Genomic DNA, 23,057 nt, shown 5'->3' on the forward strand with positions numbered 1-23,057 from the left:
TTTCTTTTACTTCAATTGAAACCTGGCTGAAAAATTCAAACCTACTCTTTAATCCTAATAAAACAAAACTGATGCTCCACCTCAAAACATTATCTCCATCAAAAACACTCTTTCTTGATTACATCTGCAAATAGTACTAAAATTGAGGTACTACCACAGACTAAATTACTGGGCATCATTATAAATGATAAATGGCAGTCTTAAATTTGATCAACATATTCTTCAGATAATTAAAGACTCACTAGAAACTTAACTTCCTTTACAGGGCAAAATAGTACCTTACCCAGCAAGAAAACCCTAGCCTCAGCCTGTTGGCTTCCAACTCTCCTATATGCCGCACCTATCCTTACAAACCTAAGCTCTACATTAAAATCTAAATGCACTTCCTGTTGCAACAAAGTAGCTAAATTTGCTACCAACACTGCATACTGAGCTCACCAGTGTCGATCCTTAAAACAGCTAAAATGGATAGAGCTTTTCAACTACATAACATACACTTAGCAAGTTATGGCATACAAACCAATATATTTTCCTGAACAATGCTCTTCATTAAAAAACACATATTATTGCCCTACACCTGCACACGGGACCTCTGTTCTGGTGATAAATTTCTACTAAGCACTAGTAAAGTAAATGATTCATCAGGGGACTTGTTATTCCCCTTTTATACCTCCAAACTCTGGGACACCATTCCTAAACATGTTGAATGATTAACAAACTCCCAAGCTATAAAATCCATTTCAAACAATACTTTTCCCAGCCCTGGTCATGCTCATGTTCATCACCAGGTTGAGACCTGTAGTGAAAGCATAAACTTCTTATTTCTTATCACTACGTTTTTACCCTTCTATACTTTAGTCTTTAATCCTCTAGCATCTTTCCCTCAAGCACTTGAATCAATGCATCCCTTTTCATCCCCTAAACAACACTTTTTATCTTGTTCTTTCTAACTGGCTCCATCTACTGCTCTACCTGTCTCATGCATTTCCTATACACCTAAGTTATAAACCTTCAAGATACCAGTTTGGAACAGGCAGCCTAAATAGCACCAGTCCTGTACCATGTTCTCAGTCACATGCTATTACCACTATCCTCCTATACAGTACTAATATCTTCTCTCCCCTCCAACATAATTTTATAGTTTACTTCATTTTATCTCACAATACTATATCTCAAATTTTGTACAATCATTTGCAATATTAAATTCTCTCTTCCTACATAATTTTATAACTTACTTTATTATATATCTTGAATTCCTTGCAAACTTTTCTTTACTGAAATGTAAGAACACTAAACTTCTTTATAATGTTTTCCCTTATGCAGTATCAGTTGATTTACTTCTACAAGATTTTACAGCTGTAAAAATTGTATAAGACTTATAAATGTTGGTGAAAAGACTTACTATTTTTGGTGTAAATACTTTACTGTATATACCTGTCTTGCAATTATGTCTGTTGTTTCATTAGAAATGTAACTGTTGTTTTTTTGAGAACTGGATGAAATTCACTTTTAACATAAATGTACTGTGGTGGGGCTTTTCTCCCTGGGCCTCCACTGAAAATGGGCTCTGCCCAGTCGAACTTTCCCATTCAACAAAGACAAATAAAATAAATACTACATGCTTATTTTAATTTTGCTGATGGTTTAAATGAACCATGACCCTATTTATTGCACTTTTCTTGAATCTGAAACTATAGAAAGACACTTGTTTTTCTTTTTGCTGCAATATACTTCTGGTGGTGGTCAGTTTATTTAAGACGTGTGTGTGTGTGTGTGTGTGTGTGTGTGTGTGTGTGTGTGTGTGTGTGTGTGTGTGTGTGTGTGTGTGTGTGCGTGTGTGCGTGTGTGCGTGTGTGTGTGTATGTGTGTGTGTTTGTGTATGGAGAATGCATATAACTATAAGTTTATCAGGATTATACCAAAAAGCTAATATCATTCTACAAATAATGAAAAAAATCTATTGGACTAAAAGCACCACCAAAAAACAATTCACCAATGCATACCCAATCCCAAAAATAAACTCACTACAATATTTTTTTTTCCTGATTTGCTTTTCTTGTCTTAACACTAAACAAACCTAACCACAGCTACAAAACATAACCTGACTTCACAATCTCAATAAAAAACAGATTAAAAATCCTCTGCATCCACATATTGTCACATTCACATTGAACAACAAAAACAGTATGTTAACATCATTTATCTAGTGGGCTTTGCCACTCACATTCCCTTGATATAGACTTTTTGCCAGACACACCCTTCCTTGTATATAACATTATGGTTACACAAATGTGACCAAGTGGCACACACAGTGAAAGTACTACAGGAGACCAAAGCAGGTTGAGCTATACCATTGATTTACTGCCAACAGCTTCATTGGGTTGTGAATACTCTCACACCAAATATCCTTTGTTGTGAAAATATAATAATAAGAAGCTACAGTGTGACATTTTAAGGAAAAAAACGATGTTTTTTTTATACAGACAATGCATTCAATTACTTGTAGCTACTTTTTAATCCCATTTTAATAATGCATTAAGCATTCTATATAGTTCTTTTTATAAAAGAGAAGTATTACTTGAGTACTGATTAGTTATCTTCCAGTGGTTTGCTAAGTACTGATTAGTTATCTACAAGTGGTTTGCTAAGTACTGATTAATTATCTACAAGTGGTTTGCTAAGTACTGATAGTTATCTACAAGTGGTTAGCTAAGTACTGATAGCTGTCTACAAGTGGTTTGCTAAGTATTGATTAATTATCTACAAGTGGTTTGCTAAGTACTGATAGTTATCTGCAAGTGGTTTGCTAAGTACTGATTAATTATCTACAAGTGGTTTGCTAAGTACTGATTAGTTAAATACAAGTGGTTTGAAAGTACTGATAGCTGTCTACAAGTGGTTTGCTAAGTACTTATTAGTTATCTACAAGTGGTTTGCTAAGTACTGATAGTTATCTACAAGTGGTTTGCTAAGTACTGATTAGTTATCTACAAGTGGTTTGCTAAGTACTGATAGTTATCTACAAGTGGTTTGCTAAGTACTGATTAGTTATCTACAAGTGGGTTGCTAAGTACTGATAGTTATCTACAAGTGGTTTGCTATCAGTTTAAAAGAGCACAAAGGTAACTACCTGAGTCTTTCAGCTTTTATTACAAATTTTAACAGTTTGAGGTTACATTATCTCAGCTACACCAATTGCAGGTTTATTGCAAAGATGTCATTTAATTATGATTGTAATCTTCCAATTCTTTTCTAAGAAAATTATTAAAAGTTCAGTATTTCACAGTAGCTTTCTTTCTTGAATAAAATGAGCATGAGGCTTAGAAATGCTACCATTTGTTTAGGATGATTATTTCTTAATAAATATCACAATATTAAAAACAAATTTTATCTTAGATAAATACTAAACTTTAAATGTATGACACAGTCTGGAAGACCATGTTTTGCACGAAACAATATGTGATGACACATTTGGCCTTGCAGCTTTAAAACAGTAAAGGTGTGCATTTTATAAATGTTGCAAGGCACATGCTTAGACAATATATACAGTTAATACAAGTTTAGAAAACCGATAGAGCTCATAATTTGCATGTTGTGTGCTCTGTTCTGTAGAGAACATTACAAATAACACTATTTTCATGTGTAAAGTTGATTATATAACCTTACATGAAAAGGCATAACAGTAACATAAAAGAAACACCTATCTTCTTATAATGAATATGTTAACATTACTCATCAACTATAGACAATTAGTATTCTTCAGGAATTAGGATATCTGCAGAAAAGAAACTTAACAGTAGAGATCATAGCACAGTTTCTTCCCAGTCTAATAGTCCTCAGTCACAGAAAATAGACAACAAATAAATTATTCTTGAAACTTTTTTTTTATTAATGAATGTCTGCAGGGCTTTTACTAACTAAAGTAGGCATGCAGACTGTACTTTCAGAAAAGAATATGGTTACAGTTGTGAAGATTTCAACTTTGAGGCTTCAGAGCTTTAGTGTTACAATGCCTTTGCAGTAATAAAAGTGCTAGATACTATACAATATCATATTTTCAGAAAACAGTGGTTTATGATGTAAGACATGCACTTCTGAGTACTTAAAAGTGAAAAAAAGAATCATGTTTTTAATGTGTAACCTTTTGGGAGTAGTGATGGGATTTGAACCTGTGCACACAATTCTATAACATCTGAAACCATATGGAAACATTCCAGAATTGTGATCGTGTTAGTATTGACTATAGTAAAGTCTTTTATTTTAGAGCATTTAAACTTATGTCTGAAAAAAATGTAAAGTTCATCCTTTTAAATGTATTTAACTCATGCCTGAAAATTACAGGAGAAAAATGTATATACCATACCAGAAAACCAGAAGATAGTGATGGTGGTTTTGTTGCAAAATAAGCACTTACTTTTGTAGATGGATGATTGCATGTTAAACTTACAGTTTTTGAAATGTTTTTACTTATTATAATTAGAGAACAAACAATGAGTTTTTACCTTAGGACAGGAGGACCTGATTGATTCACATTATTTTCTATATCTATTAGTTGCATTTTTGGATTAACATCTTTGTAAATAGCAGTGCAAGCAGAATTAAAGTCTTCTCAATCTCATTAAACTATAATGCAGATTTAATAAATTGCTTTGTAAATAGTGTATATCAAGTTAATCTTTTATCAGAAAATGTATGCTAATTTTTTTCTTGACTTCATTCTTGAGTGAAATTGACTTTCTGAACAAGTTTCATTTTTACAGCATAAATCTATTAATTTTCCATTTCAAATACTCTAATAACTGCAATCATTTAACATTCATGACCACAATCAATTGCTATCAGAACTTGTTGAAATGAGAAATTACATTTTATCCTGCCAATATTGAAACCAGTTCTAATCAAAAGGTTAATATTGCAGGTGTCTTGCCAGAGTAATCCACAATATTCTGCAAAACATTTAAACAGATATGTTAGTAAGATTTAAATACCTTTGCAAGGAAAGCTAAGAAAGCATTGCTTAAGAATAACAACACTACTTTAATAATCAACATATGCAAAGAATGAGTACGCATGGAAGATCAAACTAACACTGCAGCAGGATTTGCATTTTGAAATATCTTTATTTTTTGGCTTAGCATATAAGCTAATAATAACTATCTCAGTTGCAACTGCATCAGAACTCAAGCCATTGAAGTAAAAAAATGTACACATACAAAAATATCATCCCTTTACTTTTCCATTGCAAACTAAAGAAGTAATCCATTTAAATAATAATGTACAGCTACCCTAGTTCTGTGAGTAAGTAATTCTTTAATTTCAGTGTAAGGGAACACGTTGTGTGTCGATGTTTGCATTTTATTTCTAATTACCAGAATTTTAACTCATGATCTGTATGACTTTTTACTGGTGGATGAACCTCTTTTCCTGGTAGTGCATGACTTACCTAAGATTCATAAAGGCTTGGACAAAGCCCAGATGCAACCTATTGTTTCTGGCCATGGCTGGTTTACAAAGCCTTTATCTATTTATGTGGAGAGCAATTTAAAACCAATTTTGGACAAAGTGCTATCTGTTCTCAAAGACACAGAACACTTTTTGCAGACTCTGTTTGAATGTGTTGACATCTCTGACTATGTTTCTAATTGCCTTATGGTCACTTTAGATGTGTGCACACTTTTTACTTGCTATACTGAATGATGTTGGAGTAGATTCAGTGAGACTCTTTTTGACTCGTAATAGTGATTACGGCAATAACTAGATTAGTCTTATATGTTCACTGTTGGAACTTATACTTAATAATAATGTGCTCATTTTTCATAATAACTTTTAACTAAAAAAAAACTAAGTGTAGCAATGGGCACAGTTTGTGCTAACAGCTACTCAAACATGGCTATGGCACATTAGGAAGCTGAACATGTTTTAGGTTTGAATGGATTTTCTTCACACGTTAGATTTTATAAAAGATTTGTGGATGATACCGTTTTGCTTTGGGATGGTTCACTGATGGTTTTAAATGATTTTATTTCTTATCTGGAGAACAGCACTGCTTTCCTTAAGTTTACTATAATATATTCTATGACATTATTGATTTTTTAGATGTTTGTTTTATATAAGGCCATTAATGGTCATATTGATATTTGCTTATATAGGAAAACATGCTGAAAGAACAGTCTTTTACATCATATAAACATGCACCCTGGACATATCCTTAAGAATGTACTGAAAGGGCAGTGTATGAGAATATCCAGGCTGTATACTAACGATAGTGATTTTGAACAAGCTTTTATTTGTTTATCTAAGGGATGTGCTAATAGGGATACCATACAAGTGAGAGCCATACATTTCTTGCTCAGCTTCATGATTTAAGGAGAACTAAGACAAAACCATATTTCTCTGACAGAAGGGTAACTGGGAATAGTGTACTTACATGATCACCTGTTATACATAATAATACTAGGGTTATGCTGACATATTCAAGTGACATCAGTATTGTGTGTGATGCTATTAAAAGAAACTGGCCAATTCTTATGACTGATGACAATATTAAACAAATAGTGAGTGAACAGCTGAGTTTTTGCTTCAAGAATGGCCTATCACTTACAAGACAGTTATGCTATGGCCCCAAAAAAGAACCATTTTAAGATTTGTGAGATCAGACACTTTCCCTTGCAATTCTTGTAAAGCTTTGAAAAGTTTTTTATCTATCCCTTATCTAAGAAAAGGAATGCACCCAAACTGTATGCAGGCAGCAAAAGTGTGAATTTAGTTTATTTAGAGATCTGCAATGTGTGTTCTAACTTCTATATTGGTAAGACCAATCGCTCCCTTAACGAGCAGGTCCTTAAACATCTTTGAGACATAAGGAATGGTAATGTGTTCAATGCTCTTGTGAAATGTGTTGCTTCCTTCTCTACACATACTTTTTGGTCCATGGTGCTACCATTGATTAATAATGATATGAGAGGGGGAGGCATTATAAACGAGACTGAGGTAGCTAAAATGAAGTGGATTATTATACTTCAGGCTGATAAGGACTTTGGACTGAATCATGTGGTGCCTTTAAAGTCAGCTGTGAGATTGTGTAGATTGTTTCGACTAATTAATTTTATTGTTTTATGGTTTAATGAATTCTGTTATTTAAATGGTGTGTTTTTTAATCTGTTTCATGGTCTGAAACAGTGCGTGAAAGTGCTGACCTAATAAATTTCATGTTTTTTAGCCCTGTTGATTGGTTTCTTTTCTTCTTTTTTGTATTTTGTTTTGTGTGGAACCGACTTTTAGATGTGTTTTATACGTTTTTACTTTTTGTAATATATAGCTACCCTAGCTCTGGGAGAAAGGGAATACATTTTTTGTGTATTGATGTTTGCATTTTATTTCTGTGGTAGCACTTTACTGCCTTTACCAAGCACTACTTTCCTCATGTTTTTCAAATGAATAATGCCATAATTTTCAAAACATGCATAACTAATCATTCCTTATGTCAACCACAAGCTTTTAGTCTGGCAAACATGATATTATGTCTATTAAACACATGAGATTATTAATTTTAAATGATACCTTCTGGTGAAAAATAAACACATTTATTGGACTAAAAATGTTCAGAATAAATCTGTACATCACATAAAACAACAGACAAGGTAACTGGAATCTGTTCAGCATCTAAGACAAATTCTGAAACTGTAACGCATTCACATTACTTTGAATCATGTCCAGATAGATACAGTTTTAGAAGATAGGCGACATAAACAATTCAAAAGAAGCATTATTCCTGTTATCAAATCAGGTGACTATTGAACGTTAAGTGTATTATTTAGAAAAGTGATGGTACTTCATGAAAAACCTAACTACTTGATGATTTAAAAATATGCCATGTACAGAACTCAAGCTATAAGTGAATTTATAGATAATGACCACTTCAAAAATGAAACAAAAGTACTTCAAAGAATACATACCAATTTAGTTCTTTAAAGTAACTAAGCCAAAATCATATAGCATGTTCCTCATGCTCACTACCTCTTTGAGTTTCAGAGTAGAAATCTATCTTGTAATATTTCAGTACTGTGTAACCACTGAGATGCTGGCAGCAGTTTCTGTAAAATGTGTACCGCATGCAGTAAACATTAAGAAGCACCATTCATTCATTTTGTCCTTCATTCATTCGTTTACTTATACCCACTTGATGTTATTCAGGGTTATTGGAGAGCTGAAGACTATCCCGAACTCTTACATTTTAAGGCAATGAATGGGTGGGTGCTTGTTGTAATTTTTGTAGACACTGTATGTGAATAGGAATTGCTACGTATTGCTGACATATTCCAAGCGGTTAGGGGATATTGTTGGTATCTTGACTTTGCCTTTACTCCAAGGTAAGGCAGACTCAGAGGTAGTATATTTAGTGTTACAAAAAAGCACCACATGTGGGTGTTGGGGTATATTCTCCTGCACTGCTCAATTCCAGAAGTCTAAACCTCAAACTGCACGCTCTCGAGGCACTCATCAGTATGGAGAAAACTGATATATGTGCAGTAACAGAAATCTGGTTTAAGGCTCCAGAGAGCACCTCAGTACTACTAGGCTACAACTCATACCATACATTTCAGCCACAGAACCCGGACCAAAATACAAAAGGTGGGGGCGTATACATATTCATCAAGGATACCCACACCTCCAGGTTAGTGGCACAGCACGATGCTTCAGAGATCATCCACTAACAATGGGCAAAACTGCTATTCAAATTATAGCTTGCTACAGATCAAGAAAGACAAAGAATCTTTTTAGAATCACACTAAACATCACTGGTATATTTAACATCATAATCAATCAAACCACCATCTCAGTGATCCCATACACATTAGGTATATCAAACTTGGGCTTAACTTTCTCAATGTTATGGTTACTTTCCATAACAAGTGTACAAGTCTGTGTAAGCATATGTTGAGTATCTAAGGGTAAACTCAGTTGCTGAATTTTTACATTTTTTTATTTGTGTTTGGCGGAATACAACAATTACTACAGGGCCGTGTAAAAATTGCCATTTTCTCATTAAATTATCAAATAGCAGACATAAAGATGATAGGAGGAGTCTCTAAGAGATTGATATATATTATAATAAATTCCATAAGATGTGCAGGCACTGTAAATTTCATTTAACCAAGCAATGCAAATACCCATTTGATATTGCATTTAAATATATTTTTATATAATTATGCAGCATTATTTAAAAGAAATTAATACTAAAAGTATAAAAAGTAAAATATTAATAATTATTTATATTTATTATTGGGCAAATATGTATTCTAAATATTACATCTATGAAATCATAACATTGCGTTATATCCAGAATTTTTTAAGTATAACATTATCGATAACATTTTATTAATTATTTAATATAAATATTATAATACTATATGCATTTCTTTTGTATTGATATGTAATATTATTGCACTATTAATGGTTTTATCACCAATAATTTTATATTTTAAATATTGAATTGATATTTTTATACAGATTTATGTATATAGTGTGTATGTATAAAAATATATATATATATAAATTGATCTAATCCTATCCTTGATGAATGTATTCAAGTCCTTAAAATGAAAAATAAAAATACTATATTTACATATATGCGTTTACCATCTATGCTGTTTGTTTGTTAAACAGATTGTTTAAATTTCTGTAACCAAAAATGTCATTTTTTATCTGTTTATTTATTTTGATTTTTGTTTTTGGCTCCTTGTGTTTGAATGCCAGACTTTAACTTCTTTTGCCCACGTTGTTTTACGGTTTGTATGGGTCTTGTCTGTAGTTTTTGTTTACTTAAACTTTCTGTTTTCTGGACTCACTCTACTTACTTTTTTGTTTTTTTGTTTATTCTCACTGGAGAGGAGCTTTGCAGTTCACGCTGCGGGGGGAACATTTTGTTTGCTACAGATCACCCACCATGTTCCAGGACCCCCACTCCGCATTCCTGGAAATGCTGGGAAACATAAAGGTCTTACCAAACACCCTAATATTGAGTAATTTCAATTACTCAAACATTAACTGGGAGAACTACTTGAGTACGAACTCCCTTGCCCAACATTTCCTAGAATTTATAAACTCAAACACCCTGGATCAACTGGTCAACACCCCCACCAGAGGTGACAATATATTGGACCTGGTCATCACCAACATGGGCGACCGGTGTTCCACACCGGAGGTCAACCCCTCCCTGGTTAGATCTGACCATAAACTAATCACTCTGGATATCCACATTCCGCCACCACCCCCAGTCAAAGAAACCACCGTGAAAAACTTTTCAAAAGCAAACTTCACGTTACTTAAGACCAAGGTGGGAAGTTTCAAAGCCCCCCATGCTAAAGGATAACGCTGTCCAAGCTGCAAAATCTTTTACTAATGCACTCTATGGACACCTACAAGAATACATGGATTGTGCTATCCCAAACAAAACCAAGACTCACTCCTCCAAGAAAAGGAAACCGGTCTGGTGGACCCCTTCCATAAACAAGCTATACAATAGAAGGAGGAAAATAGTACAGAAAAGAGTAAAATCCCAAGAAGAGAAGATATCCCTGATCGGTATCAGCAAGAAACTATGTTCCCTCATAAAATCATCCAAGGCTAGCTTCAAAAGAAAAATTGCCATGGACTCCAAAGATAACCACAAGGCATTCTTTAGCTATGTCAAGAATCTAAGTGGCAATTATCAGATCTGCTTGGAGTTAGTGCACAATGACACAGAAAGTGCCCCTGAAATCACAGACATTCAGGTTAAAACAGCCCTCTCCAAAGCCAAAAACACAGCATCAATGGGACCGGATGGTGTCCCAGGCTGCGTCCTACATGAGCTCAAAGATGAACTAACCCCTCACCTAAACACACTGTTTAAACTCAGCCTCTGCACAGGCTACATGCACACAGAGTGGTGCACAGCAATGGTTATTCTGCTCCACAAAGGTGGAGCCATAACGGACCCCGGGAACTATCGCCCTATAAGCCTGACTAGTTTGGTCTGCAAAGCTATGGAGCACATCATAATGGATCTCATTAACAGAGACATTGGAAACCTCCAAACACCAGACCCTACCCATTTCGGCTTTGCTAAGGGCAGATCATGACTCCTAAACCTGGTGGACTTCTCTTGAGACAGTTACCAAGGCTATAGATGAGAGAAAGGTGGTCCACACAGCCTACCTAGACCTCGCAAAGGCCTTTTACACCATTCTCCACTCAGGTATTATAGACAAGCTTACCAGCCTGAACATAAACCTCTACATCATGAGATGGGTTGCCAACTGGCTCATGGACAGAACCCACATGGTAAGAGTTGCAGGAGCTAGGTCTGACTCTAAACCAGTTACAAGTGGTGTTCCCCAGGGCTCATTCCTAGGACCCCTCCTGTTTGGCATATACTTCTCAGAGGTACAGTAAAGCAGAGGAGGACTATGGCTGACCAAGTTCGCAGACGACTGCAAACTAGGGGCTATAATTGACTCTCCGGCTGACACAGACATCCACCAAAAGGGTCTCACTGAGACAGATACCTGGTGTCAAAACCATGGCCTCAAGCAAAATGCCAAAACGTGAATAGTCATCCCCTTTGGAAAAAACAAAGTACTCACAAACTACCACATAGGTGGTAGCCCCCTAAATACGGAAGACATAATAAGGGATCTGAGGACCCAAGTAGCTAGTAACCTCTCCTTTGATAATCACATTGCCAAAGTGGTTAGAAAATCCTTTTATGTGGCCCACCTAATCACAAAAGGGTTTGCATCCAGATCGAAAGAATTCATTGGGCCCCTCTACACATCACTCATCAGACCCATCATAGAGTACAATGCCCCATTTGGGATGTACCTTACAAGACACCTGCAACAACTGGAAAGACCACAGAAGTTCCTCACCAAGAGGATCACTGGCCTCAAGCAGATGCGCTATGCAGCTCAACTGAAGAAACTCCAGCTGCACTCGGTCGCATACCGCCTACTAAGAGGTGATCTCTGCCTGACATACAAGGCCATGTCCAACCCAGAATTGATGGACATGCTCCACCTAAAGAAAACCATACCCCTTGAGCCACATGCTCCAGGGATCTAAACCTCACCACAACAATAAATATGACGTGCTGGAGGGATAGATTCCTGTCCCAGAGACTTCCCATGCTCTAGAACAAGATTCCAATCTACTTTAGGCAGAACTCTTTGCTAACCCTCTTCAAGAGAAACCTTGACGAGTAAATGGGAAACAGAAAGTTTACCCCAGGGATCATTTCAATGGCTGTGCTGGACAGAGGCACAGGGAACCAATCTAAGGGGGCGGTGAAAGCCAACACATTCTGGCTAGGCTTATAAATGGCTTTGGGCAGATAGCCTAGTACCTACCTATGAACCTATGAACCTATTATAATTATCATTAAGGTGGGACTCATAGTTGTGAAAGTGTACCACAGAGAACTAATATTGTCGCTAGTGCAGTCTTTCAAAATACCCATATATAGACAAACAGTCACAGGCACCTATAGATGACTTAAGGAATCACCAGTTCACCTACCAGCATGCCTTCGGAAATAGGGAAGAAACAAGAGCACTGACAGAAACATACTTTGAGACTGTGAGGGCATCACAATATCAAATATTAAGGAATCAAGCTTGGAAATTAATTTTACAGCAAAGCAATGTGCAACCCTAATTGCTGTGTCTCAGTACCACCCAAATAAACATGTTTGTCTTTCTAAGTTGCTTTGGCAGCTGGAAAAGGCACCCTTCCTACCTCAGATACATCTACTAAAATGTATATAAGGGAAATCAATGTAATGCTGCTCAAATAAAAAAAAGCCTTTAAATATCTATTTGTTTTTGCAATTTGAGGTCATAGATGTCCTGATTAAAAGATGTAAGTTTTTGCAAAGAAGGGAAATTGTTTCATATGACCCTATCTAATGAATATCATGATACAGTGTTAAAATGTTAACAATAAATCAGTATCTAAAGTCAAGAATATTAAAGAAAAGTGCCAAAAAAATGATGCTGATGTATACTTTCAAAGATGATGAGCTGTATTCCCATAAATCATTTTAACTTGGTAAAAACGTTATTAGGTTCATTCTCAAGCTTAGTTTAAACTTGCCCTGCTTCTTTCTTCCCAGCCTGTGTTAATTATGACAGTAATATTATTTGGACCCTCCTACTTCAGACTTCAGTCTGTCTATCCTGTAACAACTGATCAGATGTCCCACTTATCCCTCTCATGGGTCTATATTAGATAATCGAACTTTCAAAAGTTCGACTGTCATATGGTTGCCATCATATGATCGAACTTTTAAAAGTTTGAAAATCTAATTAAAAAAAATAAACTACACAAATAACCTACCTGAACATTTTAAGCAGGGGCAAGCCACCCTACACCTCCAACATATGGGGCTACACCACCCATAACCCCCGTTCTTTAAATATACCAACTCCAAGATCGCACTACAGTGCAGAAAAGGGAAATCTTCCCATTCTGCACTGTATGGAGATCTCCATTAAAACGTTAGAACTTTCAAAAATCTGATCATATGGTGTCGACCATATGACAGTCGAACATTTGAAAGTTTGATCATCCAATATAGACCCCCCTCACATAACTTATTTGTCATTTAGAAAACCAGCATGACAATTACCTTTCCTAGCACTGATGTCCCACTGTAGCCACAACAAATTTTGAACACGGACACTGCTCTTTCTCTGTTCTTGGGATGTATTGTCAGTTTCTACATTATATCATCAACAACTAGCAAAATGTTAATTTCTTTGCAGCAAACTAAAAAATTGTTATATGGTCTGTGTGACCTACCAGCTAAATAAAATAATCAATTTGATGTCAGATTATTAAAAACATTTAAAAACACGTATATGTGGCTTTATGTATTTATTTGTATTTGTCAGGCTGCTAAGAGCATTGCAACATAAAGACATTTTCATACTATGCTTGGACACACTGTGCTTAAATGACTTCTTCAGAGTCATACGAAGATAAATGGAGGATGAGGTTGACAAAGGCAAGACTACAGGAAAGAGCTTCTTACCAGCCCATAGCATTACTTCCCTATGCTAAATGGTTATTTTGCACTACTGATATAATTTAGTTGGACAGTCAAACTTTTTCTTGCAGATAATAACTTATCAAATGACTGGTTGAACCCTGCTTGTCGAATGTTTCAAGAACTATTACAATCTAAAGATGTGATGATCATGTTTTTTTTCCGATATCCTTTGAGTAAACATGCACACAAGAGGTAGTTTCACTTGACTCTGAAGGATATGATCGAAGTACATTGCCATCCAGTTGTAGTTGTAACACTGATGGCTTCATGCTTATATTGCTGAATCTTTACTGCATTACATTCTAGGCAAGAAAGAACCTTACACAGATGGGTGTATGAACGTTACTGTATTTCAAGAGGAAATCCATTCAGAATGCATATCAATGTTAACCCATTCTTTATATCTCTTTTTTTGTTCATTAGTTCAACAGTTTTCAACATTTCTGGCTGGATTTCACCCACTGTTGCAGCCAGTGTCATTACACAGGAGCCATTTAATTTCTGCAGTGTGACTTCGTCTATAGAAATTGGATCAAAATCTGACACCTCTGCATGGCAGTAAGGCAGTCTGAACAAATTCAAGAGTTCAAATATCCCTTGAAAGTTTTTACAGTATCCCTTCTCAAGATTAATAATATCTTCTTCATTGCTGAGGTTATCTTGAGTAATATCTTGAAACCCTCTCCCAAGTCAATGGTCTGGTAGTAACTCCTTGAGGCTATCCAAAAATCATTTTTCAAGGTCTCACCAAACTCTAGTCAAACATGGACATCCACTTCTGTGACTGGCACAGCTGTTGTCTTCCTGTATTGTCAAAACAGTTCAGCTGAATCTTGAGATGGACTTCTAGCATTATATGTAAAGCCATAGATCCATACAAGAGGCCACAGTTCCAGACATATGAAAATCCTTTTACACTGTCCCATTACACAAAGGTGGAAATTCTACTGATCCATCTAACTATAGGCCCATCACTATACTTTCACCCCTACCAAAAGTACTTGAAAAATGCATCCACACTCAACTCATGGATATTCTTCTCCAGGAAAACTTACTAACACCCACGCATCATGGCTTCAGACCATGCCATAGTACTAACACCGCACTATTATCTTTTACCCACTCAGTAGCTGAGCTCAGAGACAACAATCAATTAGTATCCTGTATTTTCCCTGACCTCTCTAAGGCCTTTGACACTGTCTCTCACCCTTTATTTCTGTCTAAACTTTCCACTCTCAACTTCTGTCAACCCACTCTTGACTGGTTTGCAAGTTACCTCTCCAATAGGCAGCAATCAGTCAGATGACTTACTTCCTGTTCCCCCTTCCTACCCATCAAAACTGGCATCCCCCAAGGATCCATTCTTCATCCTCTACTCTTCAATATCTTCACAAATGACCTCCACACTGCCTGCTCACCATCCTCAATTATGCAATATGCTGATGAATCAACACTCATAACCATCTCATACACCATCACTGACCTCTACACACGCACCCAAAACTCTTTCCTTTCCACTGACAAATGAGTCTCTGATAATCAGCTCATCTTAAATCCAAAAAGAAATCCCCAAACTTTTATTATTCCTCCCCCAACCCCTCACATACCATAAATCTAGCTTTGTCATTAAATCCCTTGACTCAACTGCCATTATAGCTGACTCCCATACTAAACGTTTAGGTACCATTATTGAAGATGAACTGAAATTTAACCTGCACATCCAACATTGTATTAAAAAAAACACCAAAAACTAGGACTATTATACAGAAATAGAAAATTCCTTAGCCCTGAGACAAAACTCTTACTGGCTCAAACACTCCTTCTCCCCTCCCTTTTCTATGCGGCCCTATCCTTACTAATATCCAGATCATACTTTTAATTAAATTAGAACATACAACAAAATAGCCCGGTTTGCTACCAACTTACCATATAACTCACACCACTGCTTTTTTCTTAACAAGCTCCAATGGCTAGAATTTCCCCAATAACTCCAACTAACTCAATTTAGAGTCCTTCACACCATTTTGAACAAACCCACAGCCTGCCCCTATCTTCCCCCTCTATGTATTACAATCCCATTCGTTCTCTCTGTATATCCAATCAACAACTCCTGGCCATCTATAAACCTAACAAAAACATAGGAAAACTTATCTACAAACACACTGTAGCCCAGTCCTGGAACAAAATCCCCTCACACATTAGATTCATGCAAAAAAGAGCTAAAACATTTCTACATGACTCCCGGTCCTGCCACTGTCATGACCCTACTTAACTTACTACCTACCACTGTCATGCCCTTACTTAATTTACTAACACTTTGTACTCAACCAACAATACCTTCATACATCTCACTTACTCCTATACTGTATTTTACTGCCATCCCCTTGTCCTTTGATCCCTACTGAACATATCTGACTACTATAACCCTCATATTTATTGTTTATACTTGCCTCACCTAACACCGTCACTTTACTCTTTACAATCCTCCTCTTCTCCTACCTCCTCCTTCATCTCTCTCCTACCTTCCAAAAAAAAAACTTTTATATGTATATTTCTACCATCATGATATTGCTTAGTATGTTTAGTATTTCTGCATTCTGTAAATAATTATGTAATTTTTACTTTCTGTAAATAATTATGTCACTATACTGGAGCTTTTCTCCTCAGGTCTCCACTGAAAATGGGCTTTTTTAACTCAGCTGGACTAACCCGGTTAACAAAATGTCAAATAAAATAAAATAAATAAATAAATAAATAAATAAATAAATAAATAAATACATTATGTTTAACCTGACAACTTGTCTCACCACTGATGTCTAACCTGGTTCTTTTGCTACAGAAATGGCAGTGACAACGTTTTGGCTGATTTTTTACTACCATCTCAAATACTGAAGTCCTGAGCAGATTTCATTCAAACTTGGATTTCTAATATTCTTGAGTATCCTACTCCACATGATCGTCATTTAGCAGTATGGTACTGCTCATGACATGAGTGCCAAGAGTATATGGCCCCAGGACTGATAACATGGGAACAAAGTCAATAATTTTTTCTTGGACAAGGTTTTCCAGTACAAAGTACATGTATGAACATTGTATTTGGACATGCTATTACTGTTTTAATAGTATGATTACATCCAAACAAAGGAGTTATACCCAGTCACAAAAGTCCAGTAACACAAACTCGTGCTGCATTAAAGAAACGTGTATCATACGTATATGAGCTTATGAAAAATATGAGCAAATGTGAAGATTTAGAAAAATTAATTTTGCATGTGATAAGCTGGTTTGCACCTCATGTGGGAGAAAAGATGTCCCCTCCCTTCAAACTTTATTATTCTCTTTCTGAACTTATGACAATTCCATCATAGAGACCTCACTGACTGGTACCATAAAGCCAGTATCAATCTTTCTGCAGGAGGCTGAATAACCAAACAACCTGTGATGCAGACACTTGTGAGCACATGCTCCTACGTAGCTAAAAAGCAACACCAGTACTTCAACACTGAGCCTGTTATCCCTAAGCAAGAGCAGTATGAAGTCCACCAACCCTAGCATCTGTTTATAACTAGGACTCTGGTCTATATCATGTTGTCGAACTCTTAAAAGTTCGAATGTCATATGGTCGACAGCATATGATCGAACTTTTAAAAGTTTGAACGTTTCAACTGAGATCTCTGCACAATGTGGAATGGGAAGATTTCCCTTTACTGCACTGTAGTGCGATCTCAGAGTTGGTATATTTAAAGAGTGGGGGGTGTGGGGGTGCAGGGTGGCTTGCCCCCCTGCTTAAACCATTCAAGTAGTTTTTTTTCTTTGGTTTATTTTTTTTATTACATTTTCAAACTTTTAAAAGTTCAATCATATAGTGCTGACCATATGACGTTCGAACTTTTAAAAGTTTGATTATGTAATATAGATGCCTAGGACTAGAATAGAAGTGAAAATGCATTTCACCACCTCTCCATGCATTTCTTTCATCCCTAGGTGAATGATGTGTTCTCCAAGCAGAACCACAGAAGCAGTAGGTGATACCCTACTGAGCACCATACCAACGGTTTTCAAAAAAGCTGAATATTCTTTATAGGTGTTAAGTGCATATGCATAAACCACAGACAAACAACATTTTCCTTTCTGCAACTCAGTTTCACTGAAGTGACCATTTTATTTTTTACAAAAATTTCTGACAACACTGTACCAAGTTGGAGGCTTGAAAGTAACTGTACACTTATCTGGGCCTCTCTTATATGTTCATTGATTCATAAGTGTGTAATAAGTTACCAACCACTGGGGGCCTGTTTAATCCTAGCCATCTGAAACAATCCTGTGTTGGTTTGTGATTCATTGTGCAAATGTCTGATAAGAAAAGATTGATTTTGATTTATATTTTTTCACTTCTGTTTTTCACTGTTTGAAGGAAGATGGGGATAGCTTGCAGACAGGAAGATTTACTTTGATTTATATATATATATATATATATATATATATATATATATATATATATATATATATATACTTATATATATATATATATATATATATATATATATATATATATATATATATACATATATATATATATATATATATATATATATATATATATATATATATATATATATATATATATATATATATATATATATATATATATATATATATATATGGGTCTACTTTACATGATTGACAGCCCAAATGTTCGACTTTCATATGGCCGAGACCATATGATCAAATATTTGAAGCATTGACCATGTAAACTAAACACCATAACACACACACAAAAAAAAAATCTAACTCTGATTAGCAGGGGGGCAAGCCCCACTGCACCCCCCACATCCCCCGCTCCTTAAATATAGCAACTCCGAGATCGCACTACATTGTGGTAATTGAAAATCTTCCCATTCCGCACTGTATGGAGATCTTCATTCAGATCGGTCGAGCTTTTAAAAGTTCGATCATATTGTCTCAACCATATGAAAGTCGAACTTTTAAAAGTTCGACCATCTGAAAGGGACCCATACACACATATATATATATATATATATATAGGTTTTAGACAGGCAAACTCTAGCTATCCCAAGGGGTCTAGCGAGCTATAAATTCACATAGACTGCAGTGATGGCAATCCAGAAGTTCTCTGAAATAATATTGTGTTGGTTTGTGATTTAGTGATCTTTACTGTTATACTGAGGTGTGGCTGTTAGTGATAGCGAGCAAAGGTATGATGTAAAGGAAATCTGGCTTTTGTGTGACTGTCACAACTGATAGGGTAAGTCAGAACAATGACTTTATTTTAATTCGTTTAATATTTAGTTGTTTATAGTCTGTGTGATTTTTTTTTTTTCATAGAAGTGGCTTAAAACCTCTTTGAATCCTGTGGTAAATGAGTTTGTTTATCCTTTGCTTTTAGAATTAGCTAATCTTTTACAGCTGAAAACAGATTCCTTAAATGAGTATGCCATTAATGATTTGATAAAGCACAAGTATCTTGTATAATGTAATAAATGCTATGTATATTTAAAGGTAAACCCTGATAACACTGGTGACCCGTGTTCCTCATTTCTAAAGGTGGATGAGTTGCTCACCATTATTAGTAGTAAATCTAAATTTAATGATGATGTTTGCACTTGAACAATTGCACAGATTAGAGAATTGTTGCTATGTATATTAATAACCGGACTGATGAGATAAATAATATAAGTCAAAATTCAAATAGAACACAGGAAAATTATTATCTGTTGTCAGTAAAGATGATATTAAACATGATACTACAGATGACAACTGTGGAATTCAGTATTAAAGTATTCAGCAATCTGAGGATTCAGAGCATGTAGAAGAAAATAAAAAAAAAAGAAGATGTTCATAACAAATAGCAAGGATGACAAATTGTTTAATGTCTGTAAAGCAAAGAGAGTACATGCTAAAAAGAACACTGCTTTATATAACAGGAAATGGTAACATTATTCTATCAGAAAACCTTCAGTCTACAGAAAAAGGCATCATTTTTCCGAAAGAGAAGGTAGAAAAACAAGCAAGGAGCATGTGAAAATGAAGAAATCAAAATTAAACTATGAAGGATTGAATAACATTACTTTAAGAAAAAAATATATAAAAGAGAAGAAAGACAGCAGCAACAACATGGCTCAAGCTGTGGATGTACAAAGCCAGCTGGATAAGAATTCTATGCTACAAGTGTAATAAGCAATGAAAACAGTGGGATTAATAAGCCTAATGGGGGTGAAGACCATTCCTTTCTAACAATCGATAGAGCTGATATTGCTGAATTAGAAATTGTGCTTGGAGGAGTACCAAAAACAAAACGACTTCAAAATAATTATGATACCCTGGGTCTATGAAACAAAATAAGCTCCAGAGCAAGAAAATATAAAGAATTTTTAATAAAACAATAAATGTTAAGCTCTTTCCTCCCTTTTAACTATTTATGGGACTTCATCAGAACAGTTAACTACTAAAACATAACTCTTATATACAGGAAGTACCACAAATCAGTTTCTTTGTTAACCGGTGCTCAACAATGTGAAAATAAACTTTTATAACTCTTTCCTTAAAAAAAAAAAAAAAACAGTTAAAACATTTTAAACACATTCTTAGTTATTACTTGGTAAATATAATGCTTATAAATTCAAGGCTTATGTTCAAAATAGGTAATAAAGAAAGACATTAATTTAACCCTGGGGGGGAAAGGGAGTTTAACTTAACAATCCATTGGAATTCTTTTACTTCAATGTCTAATTTCCACCAACCATGCCTAGCATTAATAGACACTACCTCCAGGATCCCAAACAGAAACTTATTAATCCCTTGACATGCTAAGGAATGTTTATACAAGGAATTGTTCTTATTTGCCTTGGAAATGGCATGTAAGTGTTCATATATTCTTTTTCTGAACAATCTTTCGGTTTTCCCCACATAATTCATACCACATTTATCACAGATTGCATTATAAATCAAACCTCGGGTGGCACAATTCCCTTTATCTAATCTGATTTGTCTAGAAATACCTTAACTTCAACATAATCACCTTCCAAAATGTAGGGACATTGCTTACATGAAGCACACCTTCTAGTACGCTTCAAAGCTAGAGGGGGTTTAATGTAAGTTTGTTCAAAAAGATTTTTGAAATTGCTTCCAGTTTTATGTATGAAAAGGGGTCTTTGCCCCAAAATTTCCAGAACATCCAGATTCCCTTTAAAAATTATCCATTTTTTTGCCATAATATCCCTAACTTCTTTGGAGCCAAAACCATAAGGGACCAACATACTATTGTAAAAATCATTGATAGAAGTAGTCTCAGCCTATTTAGGTATTACGCCTGCAGCTTTGTCACCTAAGAAGGGTTTGTACTTCTTTCCCCAGCCTGACAAAACTTCATTAACCATTTTCTGCAACTTATTAACTGGGTAGCCTCTATTTTCAAACATTCCCTTAATTTTAACCATTTCTGTTTTAAATATGCCCACCTCAGTACACATCCTAGCAACCCGGACCAACTGACGCTTAAAATTATTCTTTTTCATATGCTTAGGATAATTGCTATCGAAATCCAAATAGTGATTAAAAACACATATTTTCTAAAATTCTAGACCCAAAACAACCCCTCACCTCATCCTTGTACAGGGTAATGTCAAGATAATTAATAGAAACACTATTTGTGGTGGAAGTAAACTTAAAATATGTGCAAATGTTGTTTAAATAATCTATGAAATAATCAAATGTCTCAATGGTATCATTCCACAAAATAAAAATATAATAAAAAAATGATAATATCCAACCCAGTTCATAGAATATGTGGAACTATAAACATGCCTTTTCACCTAGGCATAGAGAACTAAATTAGTGTAAATAGGTGCACAGCTGACAACCATAGCTACCCCTGAAATTTGTTTGAAATATTCACCATTGAAGGTTAAGAAATTATTAAGTAAAACATATTCCATAGCTGACATAACAAAATTAATCAACTCTTTACTAAACCTTGTAAGGCTCCGAACCGCTTCATAAAATAAAACTAAGCCTTCTTTCTGGGGGATAGATGTGAATAAATCAATCACATTGATGGTAGAAAAAGAACAAGTTTCACTGTACCAATTCATATCTATCTTGGTAAGAAAATCCCAAGAATATTTCAGTAAATAAGGGACCAAGTAAGTACAATTTTTAAGAATCCTATGAATAAACACTCCCAGGGAGTAAGTGGGGCTATTGTGAGCTGGAATAATAACCCTAAAAGGTGTCTCTTCTATGTTTTTATGGACGTTTGGAATGCCAAAAACCACTGGAATTAGGGGGTGCTCATTTCTTAAGAAATCAAATAGATCTTTGGAAATAACCTCCTGCAAAAGGGAATCTTCCAAGAAAAACTATATTTTCCTATGAGCAAAAAAGACTTCATTCTTTGATGCTTCAGGATATTTAGTAGTATGGAATAATAATAAAAAATTGTTAACATAATCCATCTTATCAAATATCACTATGCCTACTCCCTTACCTGGCTTCATGATTCTTAAAGTTTCATTCTTCCTTATTTCCTGCATTTAACTAAATCCATCCTTGGTTAACTTGAAAAATCTATTTTTGTTACAAGCCAAAGCTTGTTGAAATTCTGATAAACATACTTTTTCATTAGCTGAAATAACAGGATGCAAAGGGGGTTAAAACAGCTCTTCCTCTTCAAAGCAATTTCATAGCCAACCTTACCAATTTTATTATGTTGTTCTTTAAACATCAGTTGAAAATGTAACTTTCTTGTGAACATCCCCTACTCTAAAAGAGGGCACACATTTAAATCCCTTCTTAAATAGTATAAAATGAGTTTCATCTAGTACCATGTTACCATGTTTATGTAATTGAAAATGTTAAAATCTTGAAAAGTATTAAGTTTACCTTCATAAGCTGTTAATAGCTTATTATTTAAAATATCTTTCTGTGATTGTAAAATATTCTTTTT

The sequence above is a fragment of the Protopterus annectens genome, chromosome 6.part0 (genome assembly GCF_019279795.1).
Source record: "Protopterus annectens isolate FY-2018-M chromosome 6.part0, PAN1.0, whole genome shotgun sequence".
NCBI lineage: Eukaryota > Metazoa > Chordata > Ceratodontiformes > Protopteridae > Protopterus > Protopterus annectens.